The sequence below is a fragment of the Pleurodeles waltl genome, chromosome 2_2 (genome assembly GCF_031143425.1).
Source record: "Pleurodeles waltl isolate 20211129_DDA chromosome 2_2, aPleWal1.hap1.20221129, whole genome shotgun sequence".
NCBI lineage: Eukaryota > Metazoa > Chordata > Amphibia > Caudata > Salamandridae > Pleurodeles > Pleurodeles waltl.
In genome coordinates this window covers 326,569,088-326,595,881 of record NC_090439.1, presented here as the reverse complement: position 1 = coordinate 326,595,881, position 26,794 = coordinate 326,569,088, and the positions used below count along the sequence as shown (strand labels likewise).

The 26,794-nt window shown below is 42.2% G+C and overlaps 1 long non-coding RNA gene across 1 annotated transcript in view; it reads right to left on the bottom strand.

The window, feature by feature from the left end:
* LOC138273270 (uncharacterized) overlaps positions 1-26,794 on the bottom strand; it is a 187,317-nt gene that overhangs the window by 160,110 nt on the left and 413 nt on the right. The window lies entirely within an intron of this gene.

Genomic DNA, 26,794 nt, shown 5'->3' with positions numbered 1-26,794 from the left:
GCTTTGTCCAACTGCTGCAACCAAACGCAAACAGCCTGGTAAAGTTGCTGCAACTGGGTCCAAAGTAGCTGAAAAATATGCTACTGGGCGGTTTACACCACCATGGACCTTTGTCAAGACAGACAAAAAACATGCATCACACTCATGAGAAAACAACGTGAAGGACTTTGTGTAATCAGGCATACCCAAAGCAGGAGCTTTGCCCAGACTTTCTCAATACAGAAAACACTTTCATGCAAGCCTGATCTAACACTATGGGATCAGTAACCTCCTTATGAGTCAGCTTCTGCAAGGGCTTGGAAATGACTGAAAATTGGGAATCCATTGCCAGCAGTAGCCTACCATGCAGAGGAACATCCCGACATTCCTATGTGTTGCTGGGGGACTCATTTGCTATATGGCTGTGACCCTTTTTTGATCCCTTCTCAATCTGGTGACCCAAGTATTTCACTTCTTTCTGACAGTACTGCAGTTTTTAGTGGAGACACTTTATGACCATTCTTTTCCAAATGATTCAGCAATCATGCCACTCGTCCCTTGTTTTGGATGCAATCAATAAGTCATCAATGTACTGTACCAAGGTTGATAGAAAAGGCAATTCCAACAACTCCAAATTCTTTTTCAAGACCTGATGGAATATGGAATGTGACTCTGAAAACCCTTGAGGAATTCAACACCAACAGTAAACGTGGTCTATAAATTTGAAACAACAGAGAAATTGACTGTCCTCATGAAGAGGCACAGAAAAGAAAGCTTGTGACAAGTCTATGACGGTGAACCAATCAGCATCACAAGGAATCTGACACATTATCACTGCTGGATTTGGCATCACAAGGAAATATTTGATCACAATATCATTTATTTTTCTCAAATCCTGGACAATTCAAACTTTCCTCGCAGGGCTTTTTCAATCCCATTATCAGTGAATTATATGGGTTGGTCAACACCTCTTTCAAGACCCCTTGTTTCACAAATTCTGCAATTATTTGAGCTACCTTTATAAGAATGTCCTGTGACATGTGGTACTGGGGAATCTGAGGAAAAATTGCTTTTGGCTTTACAGGGACTTTGAGTGCCTCAACTACATTTATCAGACCTATCTCTTTCCCTGTCAAGTCCCACTCTTTATCTTTAACTGTTCCCTGCAAATCAGGAGGAAGCTCCTTCACTGTGAACACTGGAAAGAAATTAATCAGGGGATACTCCTCGTTTATCATCTCATACGTCTGGAGCTAGGTCATCTTCATAATCACTATTCGTCTGTATCTCGATTTTATCGTTTGAACAAGTAATCAAGCACCTGGTCTTACACAGTAGGGATACCGGACTTGAATCACAGACCGCAAATTTGTGCAGTCCTTTAAAGTTGCCAATTTTAACCTGAACCGGTTCTGTAATTGGGTTGGTCAAATACTGATTTGCTACTCCTTCAATCTGGACTGTCTTTCCTGAAAGGGACAAATTCTGAACTTCTGCAGATCTTACTGTAGATTGTGTAGCTCTTGTGTCAACCAAGAATGAAACCTTGTGACCTCTGGGCATTTCTGATCTACTTCTAAAGAGATGCAAGCACACATTCCTCTTCATTAGAAATCTCGCTCACCAAATCATCATTTATTTCATTCTCACTGAGTAACGGAAATTGGTGAACTGTGTTATCACTTTGGTTGGACTTCTGACCTGTGACCTGTTGAGAAAGCATCACCTACTGCTGTTCCATTGGGGCTTGAGGTATTTGAATTTGCTGTCTAGGTACCATCTGAACCTGCTGTTGCATTGGCCACAACTGTGTCAATTGTACATGTGGCATTTGCACCTGCTCCATGGGTTGACATTCTTGCATTTAATTCACATTATTATGAAAATCGGATTATGTCCTCTCATTCTCGGTCCTCTCATGCTTTGGAACGAATTGATGTCACTTGTTTGCTGAACAACACCCTCCTGCACAATCATCGGACACTTCCGCTTCCAATGTCCTACAGCTCCACAAGCGTGACAAGGTAACACTCTCTTCATTCCCTGCACATCATTCTGAACCACTACAGTATTCAGATCGGGACTACGGTTTCCATTACCAATTCCTCTGTGACTTCTACCTCTCATCTGATTTTGAAACAACACATTTCCCTGCTGCTGCCTCTGTGGAAAATGTCCCTGCATCGCTGTTTGTGCTGCTTTAATCTGCATCACCATTGCCTTTTCCTTCAACTTTCTCTGCTTCAACTCAATCTCATCACTACAGTACTTTGCATACTGCAACACTTCATCAATCGGCTTTGCTTGCCAGCAAATCAAATGACTCTTAATCATCTGACTAATTTCAGGTCTCAATCCTTCCATAAATCTGAACACTGAATGAATCATGTCTTTCAGCTCAATAGTCTCTATACCACTGTAATGCTTAAACACCTGGAACAATCTCTCATAATAGGCATATTTTGACTCCTTTGGTTCTTGAGCTGTCCTGTCTTTTCTCTGCTAGACAATGTTTTTGGGCGAAATTCTCATTTTCAAAAATGTGATCACTTTGTAGTAATATTTCATTACTTCAGGAGATGGCGCACCAGTAACCTGTTCTCTTTCTGGTTCTCTTGTCGGACAGTCTATACTGTCCGCAAAATGGTTCAGCAAGCTGTGACAGTCTTTGTCAATAGGACATCAGTTTGATCAGCAATGCATCAGGATACAGCATCAACGTTCAGAAAAAGCAAAGTCTCTCCAAGCAATTCGAAATAATATAGCTAAACTCTCAAAACAGTTAAGAAGAATATTGCAGAATGGGCTCTTTCCTCTCTGTGCAGTTTGGCTAAGTTAGATTTCCTAACACTCTTTCCCACATCCTAATTGGTCAGAGGATTGCACGTTTACACTTAGTCCAATGAAAATAAAATCTCAAATCTACATTTCTACCTGAAGGTAGGAAGACGTCCCCTGTGCCTCTTCCATTCTTGTCATTTGGCGAATTTTACTGTTCCTGAATTAACTCAGTTTTAAAGTTTTTATTACTGTGATAAATGAATCTGAAGTGGATGCTCTGTTAAAGTATTGCATTTAGCATTGGTGGGATTTGGAAACGTGACACGCGCTATTTTGGTGTTGGGTCCGTTTTTTGGCCGCCATTTTAGGGGGTTAGCGCTCCAGCTTTCAATGCTGGAGGGCTATATTAATTACAACAGGAGCGCGGCGCGCACCTGAAGGTAGGAAGAGGTCCCCTGTGCCTCTCCCATTCTTGTCATTTGGCGAATTTTACTGTTCCTGAATTAACTCAGTTTTAAAGTTTTTATTACTGTGATAAATGAATCTGAAGTGGATGCTCTGTTAAAGTATTGCATTTAGCATTGGTGGGATTTTGAAACGTGACGCGCGCTATTATGGTGTTGGCTCAGTTTTTTGGCCGCCATTTTAGGGGGTTAGCGCTCCAGCTTTCAATGCTGGAGGGCTATATTAATTACAACAGGAGCGCGGCGCGCACCTGAAGGTAGGAAGAGGTCCCCTGTGCCTCTCCCATTCTTGTCATTTGGCGAATTTTACTGTTCCTGAATTAACTCAGTTTTAAAGTTTTTATTACTGTGATAAATGAATCTGAAGTGGATGCTCTGTTAAAGTATTGCATTTAGCATTGGTGGGATTTTGAAACGTGACGCACGCTATTTTGGTGTTGGCTCCGTTTTTTGGCCGCCATTTTAGGGGGTTAGCGCTCCAGCTTTCAATGCTGGAGGGCTATATTAATTACAACAGGAGCGCGGCGCGCACCTGAAGGTAGGAAGAGGTCCCCTGTGCCTCTCCCATTCTTGTCATTTGGCGAATTTTACTGTTCCTGAATTAACTCAGTTTTAAAGTTTTTATTACTGTGATAAATGAATCTGAAGTGGATGCTCTGTTAAAGTATTGCATTTAGCATTGGTGGGATTTTGAAACGTGACGCGCGCTATTTTGGTGTTGGCTCCGTTTTTTGGCCGCCATTTTAGGGGGTTAGCGCTCCAGCTTTCAATGCTGGAGGGCTATATAAATTACAACAGGAGCGCGGCGCGCACCTGAAGGTAGGAAGAGGTCCCCTGTGCCTCTCCCATTCTTGTCATTTGGCGAATTTTACTGTTCCTGAATTAACTCAGTTTTAAAGTTTTTATTACTGTGATAAATGAATCTGAAGTGGATGCTCTGTTAAAGTATTGCATTTAGCATTGGTGGGATTTTGGAACGTGACGCGCGCTATTTTGGTGTTGGCTCTGTTTTTTGGCCGCCATTTTAGGGGGTTAGCGCTCCAGCTTTCAATGCTGGAGGGCTATATTAATTACAACAGGAGCGCGGCGCGCACCTGAAGGTAGGAAGAGGTCCCCTGTGCCTCTCCCATTCTTGTCATTTGGCGAATTTTACTGTTCCTGAATTAACTCAGTTTTAAAGTTTTTATTACTGTGATAAGTGAATCTGAAGTGGATGCTCTGTTAAAGTATTGCATTTAGCATTGGTGGGATTTTGAAACGTGACGCGCGCTATTTTGGTGTTGGCTCCGTTTTTTGGCTGCCATTTTAGGGGGTTTGCGCTCCAGCTTTCAATGCTGGAGGGCTATATTAATTACAACAGGAGCGCGGCGCGCACCTGAAGGTAGGAAGAGGTCCCCTGTGCCTCTCCCATTCTTGTCATTTGGCGAATTTTACTGTTCCTGAATTAACTCAGTTTTAAAGTTTTTATTACTGTGATAAATGAATCTGAAGTGGATGCTTTGTTAAAGTATTGCATTTAGCATTGGTGGGATTTTGAAACGTGACGCGCGCTATTTTGGTGTTGGCTCCGTTTTTTGGCCGCCATTTTAGGGGGTTAGCGCTCCAGCTTTCAATGCTGGAGGGCTATATTAATTACAACAGGAGCGCGGCGCGCACCTGAAGGTAGGAAGAGGTCCCCTGTGCCTCTCCCATTCTTGTCATTTGGCGAATTTTACTGTTCCTGAATTAACTCAGTTTTAAAGTTTTTATTACTGTGATAAATGAATCTGAAGTGGATGCTCTGTTAAAGTATTGCATTTAGCATTGGTGGGATTTTGAAACGTGACGCGCGCTATTTTGGTGTTGGCTCCGTTTTTTGGCCGCCATTTTAGGGGGTTAGCGCTCCAGCTTTCAATGCTGGAGGGCTATATTAATTACAACAGGAGTGCGGCGCGCACCTGAAGGTAGGAAGAGGTCCCCTGTGCCTCTCCCATTCTTGTCATTTGGCGAATTTTACTGTTCCTGAATTAACTCAGTTTTAAAGTTTTTATTACTGTGATAAATGAATCTGAAGTGGATGCTCTGTTAAAGTATTGCATTTAGCATTGGTGGGATTTTGAAACGTGACGCGCGCTATTTTGGTGTTGGCTCCGTTTTTTTGGCCGCCATTTTAGGGGGTTAGCGCTCCAGCTTTCAATGCTGGAGGGCTATATTAATTACAACAGGAGCGCGGCGCGCACCTGAAGGTAGGAAGAGGTCCCCTGTGCCTCTCCCATTCTTGTCATTTGGCGAATTTTACTGTTCCTGAATTAACTCAGTTTTAAAGTTTTTATTACTGTGATAAATGAATCTGAAGTGGATGCTCTGTTAAAGTATTGCATTTAGCATTGGTGGGATTTTGAAACGTGACGCGCGCTATTTTGGTGTTGGCTCCGTTTTTTGGCCGCCATTTTAGGGGGTTAGCGCTCCAGCTTTCAATGCTGGAGGGCTATATTAATTACAACAGGAGCGCGGCGCGCACCTGAAGGTAGGAAGAGGTCCCCTGTGCCTCTCCCATTCTTGTCATTTGGCGAATTTTACTGTTCCTGAATTAACTCAGTTTTAAAGTTTTTATTACTGTGATAAATGAATCTGAATTGGATGCTCTGTTAAAGTATTGCATTTAGCATTGGTGGGATTTTGAAACGTGACGCGCGCTATTTTGGTGTTGGCTCCGTTTTTTGGCCGCCATTTTAGGGGGTTAGCGCTCCAGCTTTCAATGCTGGAGGGCTATATTAATTACAACAGGAGTGCGGCGCGCACCTGAAGGTAGGAAGAGGTCCCCTGTGCCTCTCCCATTCTTGTCATTTGGCGAATTTTACTGTTCCTGAATTAACTCAGTTTTAAAGTTTTTATTACTGTGATAAATGAATCTGAAGTGGATGCTCTGTTAAAGTATTGCATTTAGCATTGGTGGGATTTTGAAACGTGACGCGCGCTATTTTGGTGTTGGCTCCGTTTTTTGGCCGCCATTTTAGGGGGTTTGCGCTCCAGCTTTCAATGCTGGAGGGCTATATTAATTACAACAGGAGCGCGGCGCGCACCTGAAGGTAGGAAGAGGTCCCCTGTGCCTCTCCCATTCTTGTCATTTGGCGAATTTTACTGTTCCTGAATTAACTCAGTTTTAAAGTTTTTATTACTGTGATAAATGAATCTGAAGTGGATGCTTTGTTAAAGTATTGCATTTAGCATTGGTGGGATTTTGAAACGTGACGCGCGCTATTTTGGTGTTGGCTCCGTTTTTTGGCCGCCATTTTAGGGGGTTAGCGCTCCAGCTTTCAATGCTGGAGGGCTATATTAATTACAACAGGAGCGCGGCGCGCACCTGAAGGTAGGAAGAGGTCCCCTGTGCCTCTCCCATTCTTGTCATTTGGCGAATTTTACTGTTCCTGAATTAACTCAGTTTTAAAGTTTTTATTACTGTGATAAATGAATCTGAAGTGGATGGTCTGTTAAAGTATTGCATTTAGCATTGGTGGGATTTTGAAACGTGACGCGCGCTATTTTGGTGTTGGCTCCGTTTTTTGGCCGCCATTTTAGGGGGTTAGCGCTCCAGCTTTCAATGCTGGAGGGCTATATTAATTACAACAGGAGTGCGGCGCGCACCTGAAGGTAGGAAGAGGTCCCCTGTGCCTCTCCCATTCTTGTCATTTGGCGAATTTTACTGTTCCTGAATTAACTCAGTTTTAAAGTTTTTATTACTGTGATAAATGAATCTGAAGTGGATGCTCTGTTAAAGTATTGCATTTAGCATTGGTGGGATTTTGAAACGTGACGCGCGCTATTTTGGTGTTGGCTCCGTTTTTTTGGCCGCCATTTTAGGGGGTTAGCGCTCCAGCTTTCAATGCTGGAGGGCTATATTAATTACAACAGGAGCGCGGCGCGCACCTGAAGGTAGGAAGAGGTCCCCTGTGCCTCTCCCATTCTTGTCATTTGGCAAATTTTACTGTTCCTGAATTAACTCAGTTTTAAAGTTTTTATTACTGTGATAAATGAATCTGAAGTGGATGCTCTGTTAAAGTATTGCATTTAGCATTGGTGGGATTTTGAAACGTGACGCGCGCTATTTTGGTGTTGGCTCCGTTTTTTGGCCGCCATTTTAGGGGGTTAGCGCTCCAGCTTTCAATGCTGGAGGGCTATATTAATTACAACAGGAGCGCGGCGCGCACCTGAAGGTAGGAAGAGGTCCCCTGTGCCTCTCCCATTCTTGTCATTTGGCGAATTTTACTGTTCCTGAATTAACTCAGTTTTAAAGTTTTTATTACTGTGATAAATGAATCTGAAGTGGATGCTCTGTTAAAGTATTGCATTTAGCATTGGTGGGATTTTGAAACGTGACGCGCGCTATTTTGGTGTTGGCTCCGTTTTTTGGCCGCCATTTTAGGGGGTTAGCGCTCCAGCTTTCAATGCTGGAGGGCTATATTAATTACAACAGGAGTGCGGCGCGCACCTGAAGGTAGGAAGAGGTCCCCTGTGCCTCTCCCATTCTTGTCATTTGGCGAATTTTACTGTTCCTGAATTAACTCAGTTTTAAAGTTTTTATTACTGTGATAAATGAATCTGAAGTGGATGCTCTGTTAAAGTATTGCATTTAGCATTGGTGGGATTTTGAAACGTGACGCGCGCTATTTTGGTGTTGGCTCCGTTTTTTGGCCGTCATTTTAGGGGGTTAGCGCTCCAGCTTTCAATGCTGGAGGGCTATATTAATTACAACAGGAGCGCGGCGCGCACCTGAAGGTAGGAAGAGGTCCCCTGTGCCTCTCCCATTCTTGTCATTTGGCGAATTTTACTGTTCCTGAATTAACTCAGTTTTAAAGTTTTTATTACTGTGATAAATGAATCTGAAGTGGATGGTCTGTTAAAGTATTGCATTTAGCATTGGTGGGATTTTGAAACGTGACGCGCGCTATTTTGGTGTTGGCTCCGTTTTTTGGCTGCCATTTTAGGGGGTTAGCGCTCCAGCTTTCAATGCTGGAGGGCTATATTAATTACAACAGGAGCGCGGCGCGCACCTGAAGGTAGGAAGAGGTCCCCTGTGCCTCTCCCGTTCTTGTCATTTGGCGAATTTTACTGTTCCTGAATTAACTCAGTTTTAAAGTTTTTATTACTGTGATAGATGAATCTGAAGTGGATGCTCTGTTAAAGTATTGCATTTAGCATTGGTGGGATTTTGAAACGTGACGCGCGCTATTTTGGTGTTGGCTCCGTTTTTTGGCTGCCATTTTAGGGGGTTAGCGCTCCAGCTTTCAATGCTGGAGGGCTATATTAATTACAACAGGAGCGCGGCGCGCAGCGGGCGCGCCAAAGGCAAGCCCGTCTGCGCCCGTCCGCGCCAGAACGAGCCAAGAGCCCAAAAACTATGCTCGAAACCCAACCGGAAGGACAGGCTTTACGTATTCAAGCGAGGAACTTCTCCATTTCAATAAGAATCCTTCAGTTCTATGTTATAAGAGCTTAGAGCCAGGTAAGGATAATTTTAGATGCCCCAGCTGTGCCTGGCTACATAAAGCACCCACAAACCACCAACAAGCAAAGAATGATGATAGATTCCCCATATATCTAGTTAACTGCCGTTCATTAGGAGCGCATGCTAGGGATATTCACCTCCTGATAGAACAAAAGGAACCCCTGGCCCTGTTCCTTACTGAAACTTGGCTGGATGAAAGTTCCTCACCAGATATTGTCATGGCCCTGCCCTCGGGATATAGGATTAGCAGAGTGGATAGACCTAGCAGAGGAGGAGGTATTGCAGTTATCATCAGAGACACATGTAAGATTGAGTGTTCCCCCACCCTAATTAAAGGCTGCGAAAGCATGTTGTTTGCAATCAATGTAAACCCTCACTATACACTCTCGGGGATACTGCTCTACCGTCCTCCTGGCTCTATGGGAGATTTTATAACGTCACTAGCAGAATACACCTCACAAATAACATACACCAAATCTAATTTTCTAGTATTGGGTGATTTCAATCTCCATATAGAAAATTTAGATATTGCATCCTCCAAGAGGCTGATAGCAGAGTTGAATGCATGTGATCTAAATCAAATTATTCAGGGCTCTACCCATGTCAGGGGCCACACTCTTGATCTGGCTTTTTCCAATAATCCTGATCTAAAATTTCTACTATCCTCCCCGCTGGTTTGGTCAGATCATTTTCTTGTAGAAATGGAATTACACCTTGCACACTACAAGACCCCAGACAGAGGGATACCCCCGCGTCGGAGGAAATGGCATAGGTTAAAACCTGTAGACTTTGTCTCCGCATTGGAGAAAAATAGACCAGGGAGCATAAATACTAATAATATAACTGTCTTTTCGCACTCTGTCAATAAATGGATAGAGAACAGCTTGGATGAGATTATACCTATCTCCTTGTCCAATTGTACTCGGCGTAACAAATCACCCCCGTGGTACAATGCCGATCTACTAGAGAAAAAAAGAGAGTGTAGGAAATTTGAGAGAAGATGGCGGTGTACCAAAAATTAATCCATGAAAAAGGATTATAAAAATGCGATCCGAGAATATCACCTGGAAATAAAAAAAGCTCAAGCAATATACTATGCAGGAAAAATTGAAGCTGCAGCCAACTCTCCCAAGGAGATTTTTAAGGCCCTAAAAGATCTTATCCATCCTAGAGAGGAAGTAGAAAGTAGAGATTCCCCCCAACAACATGTTGAAGAGCTAGCTAATTTTTTCCGGGATAAAATCCAGACTATTTACCTGGCATTTCCTAATACGTTGACTATAGGACATGAGAGAGTAAACCAGAAGGCCGGGGAGGTAATCACTTTTACTAATTTTACCCCTATCAATCTGGATAGAGTGATCAGTCTAATGAGATTAACAAAATCGGGCTCTCCGCTTGACCCGGCCCCTCCCCAGGTCCTATTCTTGGGTATCTCAGTTATAGGGCCTATAATAAAGAATCTTATTAATAATTCCCTGAAGGACGGCATTGTACCTGACCACTGGAAACAAGCTATTGTCAAGCCACTCTTAAAGAAAACTAGCCTGGACCCCAAGATACTAAGCAACTTTAGACCAATTTCACTGCTGCCCTTAATTTCTAAATTGGCGGAGAAACATGTACATTCTCAGCTATCATCTTTCCTAGAAGGAAATAAGATTATACATCCGACTCAGATGGGTTTCAGGCCTAAACACGGTACGGAAACCGCCTTGATTGCCATAACAGAAGAGGCAAGGAAGAGGATGGACTTAGGTATGGAAACCGCGATCATCCTCCTTGACCTAAGTGCCGCTTTTGATACAGTTGATTTGAAAATCCTCCTAGAAAGGGCACAAGAATGTGGGATTGATGGGTCTGCGTTAGAGTGGATACGCTCATTCCTTTATGGTAGGTCTTTCCAGGTACTTGACAGAGAATGTATCTCTAGAAGCACTTTTAGCAGCTGTGGTGTCCCCCAGGGCTCAGCCTTGAGTCCACTGCTTTTTAATATATACATGAGGCCATTAGCAGGCATAGTTGAGCCTTTTGGACTGAATATAGTTTCTTATGCCGATGATACGCAGCTGATAGTATCCTTTTCCAATTCCCACCTGGATATGGGACTAGCTTTGGGCCCTTGTATGAAGGCAGTTGCAACATGGATGGCTGATAGTAAATTAAAGCTTAACGATGATAAAACAGAGATTATGTTTTTTGGAAATAAAACTCCTCCTTCCAATCCTAGCATACTGGGAGGGATATCGATTTTCCCCCCCCCTAAAGGTCTTATAAAAAGCCTCGGGATATGGCTTGATCCATTTCTTTCTATGGCTCAACATGCAAACAAAGTGGCAGGAGCGACCTTCGCTCTGCTTAGGACCTTAAGGAAGGTGTTAACCATTCTGCCTTTTACAGCGAGGAGAATGGTCATCCAGGCATTGATTGGGGCCCAGATTGACTACGGAAACGCTCTGCTCATTGGCTCCCCGAAATATGTAATCCAGAGACTGCAAAGAGTACAAAACGCAGCGGCTCGTCTACTACTAAACATTCCGAAACATCATTCAATACGGCCAGGAATTGTCTCTTTACACTGGCTCCCTGTGGCAGAAAGGATCCAATTCAAGACTCTGTGCCATGTTCATAGATCCATATTTGAGAAGGGACCTGAAATATTGAAAACCCTTGCTCAGGTCTATATTCCAGCTAGGCCTCTTAGATCTTCCTCAGCTAATCTGGCTAAAGTTCCAACTATGAGGAAAGCTAGATGGGGAGGAAGATCGGTAGCCTACCAAGGCGCGTTATTGTGGAATAGCCTCCCTCTCAAGCTGAGAAACAACTCTCAAGAGCTATCGTTTGGGAAAGAATTGAAGACATGGCTATTTAAAACTTAAAACTGAATAACTTGGTGTTTTTAAACAGTATATCGTCACTATGGCTGTATAAGCGCTACGAGGCCGTTGGCAGTTGGGCGCTATATAAATCTTTATAACATAACATAACATAACATACTACTACATGGTACACATGTCGATGATTGGCTCCTCTTCTCCCGCACTCATCATTCTGCTTTTCAGGGATCAATATTGTTGAACCTTATACTCCAGTCAGTGCATCTATTGTCTTCTCTTGGGAAGGTCAGTCTTACACACATTACATTAAACATTGTTTCACTAACAAGTACAGCATCTTCTAGCAAGCGGTTTCTCATGAGAAAGAACTTCAGCTACGAGCACATGTTCAGAACAGTGGAAAATGACAATCAATTCTCTAAGCAGCCATTTTATAAGTTGCCTAAGAAATGGAGCTTGACATGAGACCGTGCAACTGGGCCCAAGACCTCGCTAAGTTAAGGCCTACGTTGAATAAAGCTAATACATAATGCATAACCCTTAATATGATCTATTACTACATTAATCAAACATAAGCTCAACATTTCATATTAATAAGCCATTAATAAGTACAGTTCTTGAACATTAACGGCCACTCTGGGAGGCGCACCTTCAACTGTGCATTCTTTTTCTCTAAGTTACATTTTCTATGAAAATTCAACACTCAAAATACATGAATATTCATAAATAAACCCATCAATAACTCAGCGTTAACAATAGCGCAGATGCAGGCACCCTTGCACCATGGTGCAAGGATGCCTGCATCACAGACAGGATAGTTTCTGTGCAGGAAGGGACACCTTCCTGCACATCAAATTTCATGGAGGCTTTTTTCTCTTTCTATGTGTGCTGCTTTCTGCATCACACAAAGAAAGAGTTGAAAACAAGGAGAAATAAAGATATTTAGCCTTGTTGTGCCTCTGCTGGGCAGGGGTAGGATTTTGACGCATTATCAGGTTTACAATGCCTTGTAAATCTGGGAATGTGCCAAAACCCCTGGGTGTTGCATGAGAAAATCCACTGCAACAACTATGGAACTCCTCTCTGATGCAGTGAAAGGCAATGTAGCAACTTGCGCACGTAAAGTGGCTTTGCGTGGCCTTGTAGATATGGGGCTGCACAATGCACCACGAGTGCGTCACAAAAAGTGATGCACTGGTGGTGCACAGGGCTTGTAAATAAGCCACTTGATGTGCCTGTGGCCATCATAGGCACACACTGAGCAGCCCTGCTTTCATCCTTGTCTTTCCTGCAGCCAGTCGTCCAAATTGTCTATCTGACTTTTGAAAGAAGGACCATTCACGTTATTGGAAACAAAGCAATCAATTAGGAGTTCTACAACTGACCTTCAATTGATGCATATCATTTGAAGTTGAATAATGCGTGCCAGGTAACTCTTAAGTAAACAAAATGTGATAGATTGAATGCTTGAGTTAATCTTACCCACAGGTAATTATTTGGGCCGTATTCAAGGCCATCATTACTGTGCAGACCATACCACTTCAGATGGTACCCAGCCACATGCAAATCAGTCTTGACCCTACTTTAATGGGAACAGTCCCGACCAAACTGCAAGGGGATATTTGTTTCTGAACCGGAACACAAGAAACTCAGGACTGGTTTCACTCTAGTTAGGGATCATCAGCCAAGTATAGCTTGGCACAGGACCCACACCTGGGCATACCTGTCCCACTTAGGACGACACGTTAGAAGCCAGAAAAACCCTTGTCACTTTGCAAACATCCCACCATAATTACCAAGATTTCAAATTCATTCTTTCTCCTCGAAGTTGAAATTGTGATTAAGGCCTGTTTACAAATTGTGTTTTGTAGTATGTAAAATAAGTACTATAGTAGAAATTAGGACTTGCCACACTTAGGTATACATTTTAGTATAAATGTCAGAGGGACAAGGGGAAGCAGCTGGTAAATGGAAAATACTTACTGCTAAAGGGGAAGAGTTTGCAGAAATATGAGGAGGGATTTAGGGAGGAGCATGATACTAGGAACATACACCCACCATTGTTATTTGTAATGTACGCTTCCTAAGGGGCTAAAGTTACACCACGTAGGAACTTCAAATGAATTAAACCACATTCATATTTAAATCATATATGTGTGTGTATGTTTTAAAAATAGGTATAATTATTACTTAGTTTAGAAATTGAAACTATATTAATAAATTTCATTTAAACATTAATTCACCTTTTAAAAGAAAATCAAGAAATAATTTAAATTGATTAAATATGTAAATTTTAACAAGAGTAACAACATAATAAATGAAAATAAAACGGTTAGTGTGGGTGGAAAGTTTTTCAAGTTATTTAAATAATATGAAAGCACATTTAAATTACGACAATTATTTAATATATACTTAATTTAATATATTAAGATGCTGCAACATTTTGTTTTAGATCTCCTATCTTAATAATAATATTTTAAATTAATTCACATTTACATTATTCATTAAATGATGTTCTATTTCATTTAAGAATAATGCAATTGAAGAATATTCCCCATACTCATTTCCCTAGGAAAATCTGTACCATGGTGGTGTAGATCTGCACATATGTGTGCAAAGCTACTAGGATTAACTTTGTACTCATAAATATTGTTGAAAGATACACCATCCTCTGACTGTAAGTGGTAGAGACATGTAAGTGAACACATTGGTGTAAAACTACACTCAGGAATAGCGAAGTGCAGTGTTACACCTGACATAGCAGTAAATATACATAAGTAGTAAATATCAATGTGAGTATATATGCACATGAATATTTACCTTTGTGAATAGGCCCTATTGGGATTTCAGCTGTAGATGATTCCACAAGTTATTTCGACATTATAAAAAGAGAGAGGAGAAAGTGACTTCAAAACTTTACAAACTCAATCAATTTCTTATCTTGCAGCAGATCACAGGTAAATTCTTGGCTCAAATTTCTGCTCTGGTCATGTGAAAGTATGAGGGTTCCTACAGAAATGCATCCTTGGTATTCCTCCCTCACTGGTGCCTACAAAGAATGTAGGTTGGCCAGGAAGAGGTTCCTACCATCATTATTTGGTTACGCCGGATATTTCATTTGTTCTACACACTGCATGCAAGCAATGTTACTTTTAGAAGGAAACCACATTCTTCTCCTGTGCAAAACATTGCATATTTTAATGCAAGGCCAATAGCTTTAGCTCTTTCGAGAATTCTGGGGTTTGAATCTTTTTTTATGAAACGTTCTTGACTGTTCACTAAATGTCACAAAGTGGAATTTTAAGCACTAGGTGTGGCTCCATGGGGTCTTCTCCGGCATTCAACACATATAAAGCATCTTCATAGTGAAAATAATCAGCTCTGAACTCTGTAAAATAATATAATATGATTTATTGCCATGATTACCAGTATGTGGTAAAAGAGAACCATACAAGGAAAAATGCTGATCACTTCTATGAATGCCCGCTACTCGTTGATATTTATTTATTTATTAATTAAGTAAATGCTTGGTTAATCTAAATCATCGCATCATTTATACTACATACATAGATTAATACATAAGTCATTTAAAAAGAAACCATAAATCATTTAAAAATGCTATCTGTAGAAAACCTTATGTTAGTTAATTAAAATTATCAATATACATACATAAAAAATTCTGTTACCATATCCATTGACAATATAAATTATTAATGCAATCATTACTTTTCTTTTCATCATAAAACCCAGGATTGATTTGTGTAAGGGCAACCAGACTTAACCAAAGGTTTATTGACTGAGGCCCATATAAGGAAGGACAGCTATGCGCCCAATAACCCACATTACCCATGAGCCTAAGATTTAAACATAATATATGTACTGCCAATACACCAACTCATATTGCACCCTCAACTGGGATCAAATTGATTTGGGCATCCAATGCTTTTGAAACCTGTCTTAAAAATGTAACTAGTCTGGTATTCAGCATGGTTTCTGAAGAAATAAAACTGGCGATCACCACTTGCCTGCATGTGCGTATGACTCCCTGGTTAAAGGCAACCTTAAGGTATTTTCTATGTTCTTGCCTTAGACCTTGACATGTACAAATCAAATGTATTAGGTTCCCAACTCTGCTTCCACATAAAAGGCAAGGAGAATTAATATCAGAGCCTACCCGTGGGGCATAGTTTAGGCCCCCTGGAAAAAGACATTTGGTAAATGAGACTTTATCTATTCTTGACCAGCCCAAGTCCAAATACGACTGACGTTTTAGAGTTTTGCACTCATTTATTACAGCCCAAGCATGAGATCTACCAGCAAAAAGACTCTTATCCACGGCTAGAGTTTTTTTTTTCACAGTACAGTTAATGATTGATTTAAAAGCACCAAGTGGTAAAGACTTTTCCCATAATGAACGGGCCCCCCAGATCGTCAAGGGCCTGGTCTAAAAATAACTGTGATGGGGTTCTCTGGTTCATACTAATCTCTTTTCAGAGCGCTTGACTTAGCCCGTTTTTCTTAGCTTGTTGTACATGTTTCCAGACTTTAATATATGCACCCTGTCTTGCAATTACTTGGTTAGAGTAACCAAACTCCAGCCTAATCTGAGCCTGAGAGGCTTTCCTTGGGAGATGGAAAAGAGCTCTAAAGACTTTCCCAACTATATGGTTCAAAATAATAGCGTCCCTACCTCTAAATGCTTCGCTCCCATAGGTGACACTTAGGATTAGTTTGATGGTAATCAATTGTAGCAGTGGTCTGTAGCTAGGGCCATGTAGTTTACGGAAAGCGAGTAAAAGGGTGTTTCCTTATTGGGTTAGGTCATGTTTCTGGGGATAAATGGACCCCTTCTCATCAAATAGAAACCCCAATACCTATAAGTTTTAACTTCCTCAAGTATGTGGCCTGGGAGGAACCACTAATGAGATATATTTAATCTGTTGCTTATTACCATGGTTTTTGTCGTCTTCTTTTTTATTTCCAATCTGTTTATTACTGTGAATTCAGACAATTTCACTATCAGACGTTGTTGACCAACTTTAGTATAACTTAAAAAGACTACATCAGCTGCATAAAGCAAGTTCGAAATGAGTAAGTCACCAATCTTTGGGAGGTGAGCATTCACCTCATCTAGCATGGGGGACAAGTCCGATACAAAGAAGTTAAAGAGGTAAGGGTCAAGCACGCAGCCTTGTTTTAGGCCGCGTACAGTCCCAATTTTCCTTGATAGGAAGGAGCTGTCGCTAGTTTTCACTCTAACCCATGTATCTGTGTATAGCATCTGTATTGCTTTCAGTAGCTTCACCGGAATAGCCCAGGAGGCTACTTTTGCCCATAGCTGGCTACACTGTACCGAATCGAATGCGGATTTGAAATCCACGAAGCATAAGTGCAGGGGTTGTTTTTTCTGTTTACATTTGTCTGTAATGGTGGTGAGTGACAGAATGCTTACGGCTGTTCCTGGCCCTTTAACAAAGCCTGTCTGATAATTGGGATAATTTTGTTCCTTCTGCCGAAGCTCGAAGATCTTCCAAAAGGGAGTCAGCATAGTATTTTGATTCCAATTCGGTTAGCGTAATTAGGTGATAATTCTCAGGGTTGGTACGGTTGCCACCCTTAAAAATTGGGTGAATAATGGCCCCCTTCCAAGAGTTTGGAATAATTTTGAGCTCCAGTGCATTGTTATAGACGGCAACCAGCCTCTCTGCCCAGAAGCCTGAGTTTGTTTTATACAGGGCATTTGGGACCACGTTTGGACCAGGTACTCCACCCTCCCTGCTATTAACGATGAGTTTGGTAATCTGAGTGATGGAGAATATATTTTCTTCAATAAGCCTGCGACAGGTTAGCTTATCACCGATTAGCTGTCCATGAGTTCCTAATGGCCTCCCAGAGCAGAGGACCACTTCTTAGCAGTTTTTATCTTGGTTAAAATATTGGGCTAAAAAGTCAAACCAAGATGTTTCAGAAATATCTGAACTGGTCAGAATTTTGGGGGCTTTGTTTAGGTTGTTTACCATTGTCCAGAATGCCTGAGAGCACCTTGGTTTACTTAAAAATAGGGCCTTTACCCAAAAGTCCTGCCTGTTCCTTACTTTTTCCTCCCATATTTGTTTCCAATACAAGCTATTTATAGTCATTAACTCTGTATGTATGTAGGGGTCAAATGGATGCTTTTTTGCCAATACTAATAATCTATTACTTTTCTTCCTTAGTTGCATAGTGACAGCTGTTGCTTTTATTAATTATCTATTTCTTATATTTTCTTGCATATAGTACTGGTGAGGTTTATGGGAAGTCTCAGATAAAAACGTGGTTGCGAACTCCTCCAGGAATACTGACCATTAGATTATTGGATCATCAATTGGATCGCATATGAGTTTATTGAATAGCGCCTCCAAGTTTTTACCAATAGCCTCTATTGAATCTTCGCACCATTGGAGTTTCTTATAATCGGTGGAGGCCAGGTTCCTAGAAGAGGTTGCAGATGGTTTGTGGTTAGGATAACTATGACAGATCTCAATACTTTGCAGACCATGATCACTTAGCTCTGTCATTAAAATACAATAAGAGGAGACTAAGGTTACAAGTGGCAACTTAACCAGTGCATGATCAATTAGGGATTGCCTTCCAGAGGCGTAACAGGTGGCCGCAGGAGGGGTATCCTGTGGGTACCTACCTTTCAGAATTCTAAGATCAAGCGCCTCCAGATTCTTAACCAAAGTAGCAGCATAAACATTCATTGTGCCGCTACCCATATTCCCTAAGAATTGCTGTGGGACTGACCATTTAAGGTCCTGCTGCATAATATGTTCCTCTCTTTCATAAGGTTGCAATAGCTTCATATTAGAAAATCCCCTCCAATTAATAGCTCAGGGGTATCTGGTTCTTGGAGCCTGGTGAAAATTACAAGTTTGGAGGACAGAATCTGCTTAGAGTGGGCATCAGGATGTACATAAATATTTATTACAACGGGTCTCCCTATTGCTTTATGCCTCTTTGAGGCTCCTACTACCATGAGGTCTGCATGTTCTTCTTTAGCTGTGTACAGGATACTTCCAACCCGACTGCAATAAAAATCGCCAAACCTCCCCTCGGGTCTCCAAAACTCTCCACCTCGTTAGCTGGGGAAAAAAGCCCAGATAACCATCTATTGTAAATGGTTTTAGTGCCCAGGTCTCCTGAAGCAACACAATTTGGAAATCTTTTAATAGTGTCAGATCTTTATGTTGATTATTAGCTCTAATTCTGTGTATATTCCAGGAACAGATTTTTAAGAAACTACAAGGATGTGGCACTTTGGAAAATTTGATAAGGTGGAATATTGTCAGGGGCCCCCACTGCTATGGAAAGCAGCTGAGATCCATCCTATGTCTAATAGGCCAGAACCCCACCCCTTGTCCAGTATATAGTTTAATAGGTGGTATATGGCCAGTGTGGAATTCCCAATTGCAGTTTTCAAAATTGTATGGGGTTTTTGAGTTTTGTTCTTTGCAGTGAATACTGCCGCCTGATTGCTGGATCCAAGGGTTCAGGGTAACTGATCTGTTGGGGGATTTTTAAGTAAATTCCCCATTTATGAAAAGCATTTTTCTCCTTAAAGACCGTGTTGGAGACTTGTGATGAAGTCCAAGTCACCAAAGTCTCGGGTGGAGCTGTTTGCCGACTGTACAAGGACTACACATTATTATATATAATCAATATCTACTGATTGGATATTTTCCAGTGGTGGTATTGCTCACAAAAGTGTTAATATATTACCACGATTTAAAATATCTTGTGGGCCCCTAGTCTGGTATCTTGGAGAGAAGATTATCTTGTTTCCACTGCCAGGCGGATCCTGCTGACATCCCTCCAATATTAAATCCTGACTAGATTCACTATCTTGACCCTACTGGTCATTCATAGTAATGAGTGGAAATCTTTCTCTAGCATTCGGTGGCTGATATTCTTGTCCCGAACCTTTGTCTGAGCTAGTTATCATACTATGCTCTATAGTGGGCCTTAGGTACCCTCCCCCTCTATCTTCTGCAGGTGACTGATTGACACCTGATCTGTTCGATATAAGTCAATAAGGACACTCAATGAAGGACCACACGCCAATTATGAACACAATTTAGCTTCACTAGAATTTCAGAAAAAATGTATGCATTTGGCACATTAACGAAGTAGAATGAAAACCAGCAATAAAGAGCATCTATTTATATATGAGCAAAGAGTTCATTGACGGATTTATGCATTGGTTAACTGTATACGACATACATATCTCAATTACTGTGGCATGCTCACATTAAGACGTTCAGGAAACAAAATATAAATGAGCAGAATACTTCAGAATATAAACATAGTGCAAGCATAATAATCAATCATAATAGAGCAAAGAAACAAAGGCCTTTCATCCCTGGGTGGAACTTAACTTTATCCACAAATGTTGGGAAGCCCTCTACCGCCTGCTTGGACCTCTCTCCCCCTCGAGTGTCACGGTCTCAGAACAGCGAAACCAGGGAGGCAGCGATGTGGGCTGGACGATGGCAGCTTACACAACCCCATCTGCGAGCTTCAATCCCCTCACCCGCACTTCAGTGCTTAAATAACCTGAAGCTTGGATTCTATCCCTTTCTCGCATCTTCTAGCTATGTTATCAGCACATGTCCTTTGGCTGCTCTGCTGTTCCCTAGCCTTTGTTTTCTCCGTCGTTTTCCTGTACTCCCTTTCTCAGGGTTAGAGCGACCTTCGTGTTTCTCTCCTACACTTCCTGCTTTTCACACATACACATGCAGCTACAGATAATTTTATCGTAGAGTTTTCTACGTTGTTTTAGGTTCCAGCAGGCATCACGCTCATCTACACTGTTCAAACTAATTAACCCTTCGCGTCACAATGTCTTCCGAACGTTTCCCTATACTGATCACCCTCCCTGGGTCTCAAACACGGGGGTGCGTTGTTTTGTCTGCTGGCCCACTTCCCCTATTTGCAATGGCATCTGTTGTAGAGTCTGCTGCTACAGAACCTTTTTCAAGAACCTTCCTTTTTAAGATTCTCTCTTTGCCCCTCTTCTGTCCTAAGTTTGGAGTCGGTCCCTTGTTTTAGGTCTTTCCCCCCAGGACCTTGGTACCCTTGTACCTTCTTTTCACCGTAGCATATGGCATTCAAACTAGGTATGGCCCATGCCTGCTCTAATCGTGAAGTATACTCAATAGGGACTGGGGAGTGATGTCCCCCTTTATGAGTGTTAAATATTGGATACATCTTAGCCTCTGAGATACTGGTTCCCCTTTCTCTAAGTTGGTACCTGTGAAAATTGGTATATTTATCATGGCGGCACCGGTGACACCCTGGACACCCTTCAGCTGTTTCCTGGCATTCCTTTGTTTTTTCCTCTGGCTTTTTGTTGCCGTTAATTTTAATGTGTTTTGGGTTTGGATCTTTAATACCATGGGGAAGGTAAAGAAAGGGACAGTGGGGTCTGACTAAGTGATTCTTCCCTGGATTCTGATTCTTCTTTTGCTAGTACCTTTATGATATCTTCACTCCCTGGGCTTAGGTTCACCTCCACTATGTCTTGGTCTATTACATCCACTCCCTCCCTTTCACCATTTGTCCTACCCCTCTGTTCCCCCACATTCCACCCTATTTCCTCATTCTTTCTTTCCAGGGTAATAACTTTGGCTTTGAAGTCATACATCAGAGAGCTTACAACCTCTGGGAGAGCAGCTAATTTGCTAATTATTGGGGCACAGGTATATTTGTGCTTTATTGTTTCCACATAGTTCAGAGCTCGTTTAATCAAGGTATTGAGATCTGCCAGTTTTTGATCAATCTCTGAGACAGATTGCACCATTATATTTAGCAAGCCCACCTGCACGTCCATTTTTGTAGATTGATAGGCCAAGATATCCATGTTTAGTTGTGAAGTTTTAAAAAAGAAATCTCACACTTCATCACTATGCCCTTCTTCTTTGGGATAGCCATGTTGTGGTGCTTCCGTTAGTTTACTATCTATTGCAATTTTTTGTTCTTGAGGGGACATATTCATCTGATTGTAACCCGTGCTGATCTGCCCTATCAGTAATGTGTTTTCGGGCACAAATGGGGAGCCAGTTTTATGATTGGTAAGTAGACTTTCATCTAAGCCCTGTTGGGTGCCTCTCTGACAGTCATTGACTTGACTCCTGCTGCCCACGCTGGGGCTTAGGGCCCCAGTTTCCAGATAGTGGGGGGCAATAGACTGTTTACACCATCCCTCAGTTTCAACTTTTCCAAGGTCATTGCCTTCTTGACGATAACATTTATCTCGAGGGGGATCAGATCTCTTCTCTTCAAGGAGTTTTTAGGACTGTTATGAGATGGAGATGGAGGAGGACACGCTGATCTCAAAGTGGGTATGTCCAAATCATTAATTGATCCCCAATTGTTTTCTTTACTGGCTGGTTTTGTGAGTGAAATACCCGGCGGGAGTTTCACCCCCTCTTTGTCTACTTCCGATTTGATTTGGTCCCCTTGTCGATATTCCAAATTGCACCCAGTTGAGTCATTTATATATGAAGAGATCGATATATAACATTGCCCTTGGGTCTTGAAAAACTGAAGAATGGAGGATTTCCCATGGATACTTGTTGACTCCCCTTGAGCCACATTTGAGCCAACATTCTCCCCTTTTCCATATTCAAAGCTATCTTTGCTTTTTATTGGGGAGATGGGATGAGGAAGGGCTCTTTGATCTTTGTTGGAGGAAAAGAGAGATTCTACTGGATCCATTGAAAAGTCAAATTTATGTGGCTTCTTTACTTCCTTACGAAACATACGTGCAATAGGAGAAATCAAAGTTGGGCACTCTTCCACGGTCTTTTTCGATCACTTGGAGTGCACAGTTTGCAAGATGGGGGTTTTGTATTTCCTCTTACTTCTTTTTGCTGGAAGGGGAGATGCCCTCTATTTCCCTGATCTCATTTTCCCAAGTGGGGAAGGGTAACTCTTACACTGTGGTTTCCTTCTGAAGTAGCAGTTTTTACAGGCTTGTGGAAATTTTAGGTATGCTAGAATGCGCCACCACACCTCATCACCTCCCGGTCAAGGGGCACGAGCACGCAGGAGATCTATTAGTTAAGGGGGGATGGAGGGAATGAAAGGAGTTTGTTATTATTTTGTTATTCCCACCACATCCTGGTTGCAAGCTGTGCCCCTTAGAAGGGACAGTGGCCACAAAATACGGGTCAACACATCAATCCACTGAGGGATCTATACCCCCTTTAAACGCAATGCCCCTTTATGATAACAGTCACTACTGCATTAGCTCCCTCTTGGTCACTTATCCTGCCACGCCAAAATCTCCAATTCTCCAGTTCCAGTTCTCTCCACTACTCTGAGCCACCAGTTGCCCCCGATCTGTTCCTCTGTTCTCCTCCGAATCACAACCGCCCGATTCTGCAGAGATGACCAAAGGATCGCAAGGCCTCTGCGGGATCCGGGCCTGAGAGGGAGGCACATCAGAAAGAGGCGTGTAGCTCCAGGCATAGCTCCGACACCAGGCAGGCAGACAATAGGCAGGCAGGCAGGCTGACCGCAGGCAGGCGTTCTCATAGTGGGCAAGCAATTAGCAGGGAGCATAGAGCAGAAGGGCCATAGGGAGGTGCTTAGCTCCAGGCACCAGGCAGGCAGGTGACAGGCAGACAAAAGGCAGGTAGGCTAACACAGGCTCACAGCAGGCAAGCAAGCTGATAGGCTGTTGGCAAGCAATTTGCAGGCGGCAGAGGGCAGAAGGCTGAGAGCAGATGGCCAGTTGACGAATGGGTGAGGCGGAGTGGCCGGGGTGCGTCCTCTCCTCGTCTCACCTCGCTGATTACAGAACAGCCCAGCACAGCCCAGCTCACCTGTGGCACGCAGCATGCGGCACTCCTCTAGTTAAACAAGACCTCTGAAGCCCTCTGAAAGGCCCAGCATCTGCAGCGCCTCACTGTACATGCAGCACAAATCTCCTGCCTCTCTACCTCTTCTCCTCTCCTTCTCTCCTCCTCTCCTCCTTGCCTCTTGCCTCTCACTGCCACTTGCTACCAGAGCCACCCGGTGCTGGCATTCTCTGTGTCTGGCTTTTCTGGTGTTTCTTTCCATGCGTGCGTGGGTCGACGTCTCTGTCCGATCCTTTTGTTGATATGTTTTCACTACCCAAGCACAGCTGCGCCAGTAATTAACTCCTATGAGATTTTAGTAAAAAGCAGCATTTTGTTTATGGTGGACCTCTCCAAAAGACTTCCCAAAGTTTAGGGATGTAAACCTACCTGGTACCCCGAATTCCAGCTCCCTATTCCCTGGAGGAAGGGACCGACTAAATGTAAATTAGCACTTGTATAGCGCACTACTCACCCGTTAGGGTCTCAAGGCACTGTACTCATACCGCTATGGAACCCCTCCTGGCTTTTCCCTGTGAGGCGCCCACTCCTGAGCAGGGTGAAGCCAGGCATCCAAGCGCTGTTGGGGCCGTTGGGGAGATTAAGCAAGCTATTGCCCAGAGTTGCAGAGTGGGACCCATGAATTAGATTAGGCACCGAGGCGAGAATTATCTGGTCAAGGGGAATTGAGCCCAAGACCTGCCGAAGCGGGACTTGAACCCTGGTGTTGAGCCATATATCTGCCTCAGGGTCTGCCGCTCTAACCATTGAGCCACACTTCTCCAACAACTAGCATGGGGTGTCGAATTGTGGAGCCCCGTGCCTCTGTTTAATAATCCAATAAAGGGACAGGGGGAGAGCACGGACTGGACGGAGTAGTGTTAGCTCAAAGGGGGAGAAAAACAAACCCTTGAATTGACTTCTCAGGACCAGTCTTCCCCCCTCCTCTGTCTGGAGGAAAAGGACTAGAGGAGGTCAAACACCAAACATTATGAAGGATTCCCCCACCCTCAGTGATTGCTTCTACCTCACCATCATACTAATGGTGGTCTTGAGTGATGCAAAGTGCAGTTACGTGACTTATCTAAATGCAGATAAAATGAAAAATATGCTGCAAACGGATGTAAAGTACAGAAAGCAACTAATGTCCTTATGTGCACATACAGTAATGTTGTATATACTCACTCTTCATCATCATCATCATCACATACCTTTATTTTGGATTTACAAAGTGATCCATAAAAGAATACAAAATTCAGACTATTGAAACCAACAGCAACATACACATAAAAGTATAAAAAGAATACTAGGAAATCAATAAGTATACAAACTGCACTAAGAAGTCAATAAATATTAGACTGAACTGATGAATAAACAAAAAAACATCAAGGGTCACCCATTCTATGTTTGATCTAAATTGCTTCTTTTATAAAATGTATAATTAAAAAACATATACATTTATCACAAAGCAGTTGTAAAAACAAGACAGCAGGGCGAGCTTGATGAAAACCTTGACCCTTCAACAGACTTTTAATAAAATGTTTCCTGGGAAAATTAAAATACTCACAGAACATAGTAAAGTGTAGTCTGCCCTGCAAATACACACAGTAGCAGCAGCAGGATCTTAATTTTTGTAACAAGATTCCATCCATTTTGTACAGCCAACAAACATTTCAGCAGGTTTCACCAAAACATAGTTAAGAGGTATTTCAGAATTGCCGTCACTAACAAATGTGAGATAGGGCTCTACTTATGGCGTCATCTTTAAAAGTAAAAAAGCCTCTAACTATGCATTTGTGTAATTCCTTTCCTTTTCTGTCCACTTCTCTACAGGAGACAAAAGCCTTTTTGGACCATGATATATAGAATTATAGATGGACAACAGTTAGTTATGGGCACGTTTTTCACCAAGGAATTCTGAGTGACATCAAATAGACAATGGGAGCGGAACTCAAGTTGTCTATGAAATCAGTCAGAAACCCAATGTTGAAAACATCCTTGTAAGTCACTCTTTACCCATCTATAATTTCATGTTGTGCATGGCCCCCAAAATCATCTGCCCCTGATTTAAACTGTTATGCAGTGACAGAGGAGTTATGGGTGAGCCAGGCACCTGTTATGTGTCCCTGTCCCAAAGTAAAAAAAAAAAAACTTACAGGCCATCCTTGACCAACCCCCACCACCTACCCAGCCTTCCTCCCACCTTCGGCGACTGTACTTTGGGCTTATTGTCAAAGCAGAAGAGTAGTGCTGCTCTGACAGAGCTTCAGGGAGGCCTGTTAGACTGGCCTGGAAGGCCCTCATGACATCACATAAGTGGGCAAACAGTTTTGTTATCAACTGTTGCTATGTCATACCAGTGAGTTATGAGATTCAGAAACTGAAATTAATTATAGAGGCTCTCTACGAGAGCCATACACAACATATCTTTCCTTGTTAGGTGTTTAGGGCAAGAAAACAGAGATCAGGAAGTTCTAAAGCTATGAATGTGGTCTTATAATAGGTAATCCAAGGGCTAGGCAAGGCCTTATCTAAACTCATCATCGGGAAATGCTCCTCGCCAGGCCAGCACTGCAATGGCTGGTGGGCACCCCGATAAGGGGGCTCTAAACTGTGCTACTCTGATAGTGACTGGTAAGTTCAACTATACAAACCAAGATGCTTATAATAAGTCGCCAGTACACAAGAGAGAGGAAAAAGGGTGTTAAAATTGGTTATTCATCACACCATTTACATCATAATTTTAATCAGTTGAACAAGGATGAAGACCAAGATTAAAATCTAAAATTGAAAGTCAAAAATTGAGATGTAATGCTCAATGACTTTCAAACAACAAATGAATATCAGAGGACGCTAGGTATTATAGGGCCTCTAAACTCGGGTTGACATGTTTCGTGTCTAGTGGTCCAGCCGGATCCATTGATGCTTCATCAGGACCAAACACATATAAACATTACGTCACCTCTTCTTCAAAAAAAGAAAAACCTCATATTAGGGTAAATAGCACCGGTCACTTACATTTAAGTAAACTGGTTAAATCAGGTCACCCTAGGAGACAGAAACATAAAAAACGCAAACCAACAATACCCAAAGTGTGGTTAGAAAGGTAATTATGTAATAAATATGTAAGTGATGGGTCATTAAAAAGTCAGGCTTACCATACCCCATTCAAGAACAGGTTCCTTGGGAGGCACGTTCCAAGGACTCAAAAATGACACTGTGCATAATAAATAATAACAACGTCAGTCTCCAATGTTACATCACATACATGAGACATTAAAGGGTGTAGTCTGTCAGCTGTGTAATACCCTTAAAATTACTTCATATGAAAAATCTGAGTGGTAAGGGGAGTAAAAGTTAATT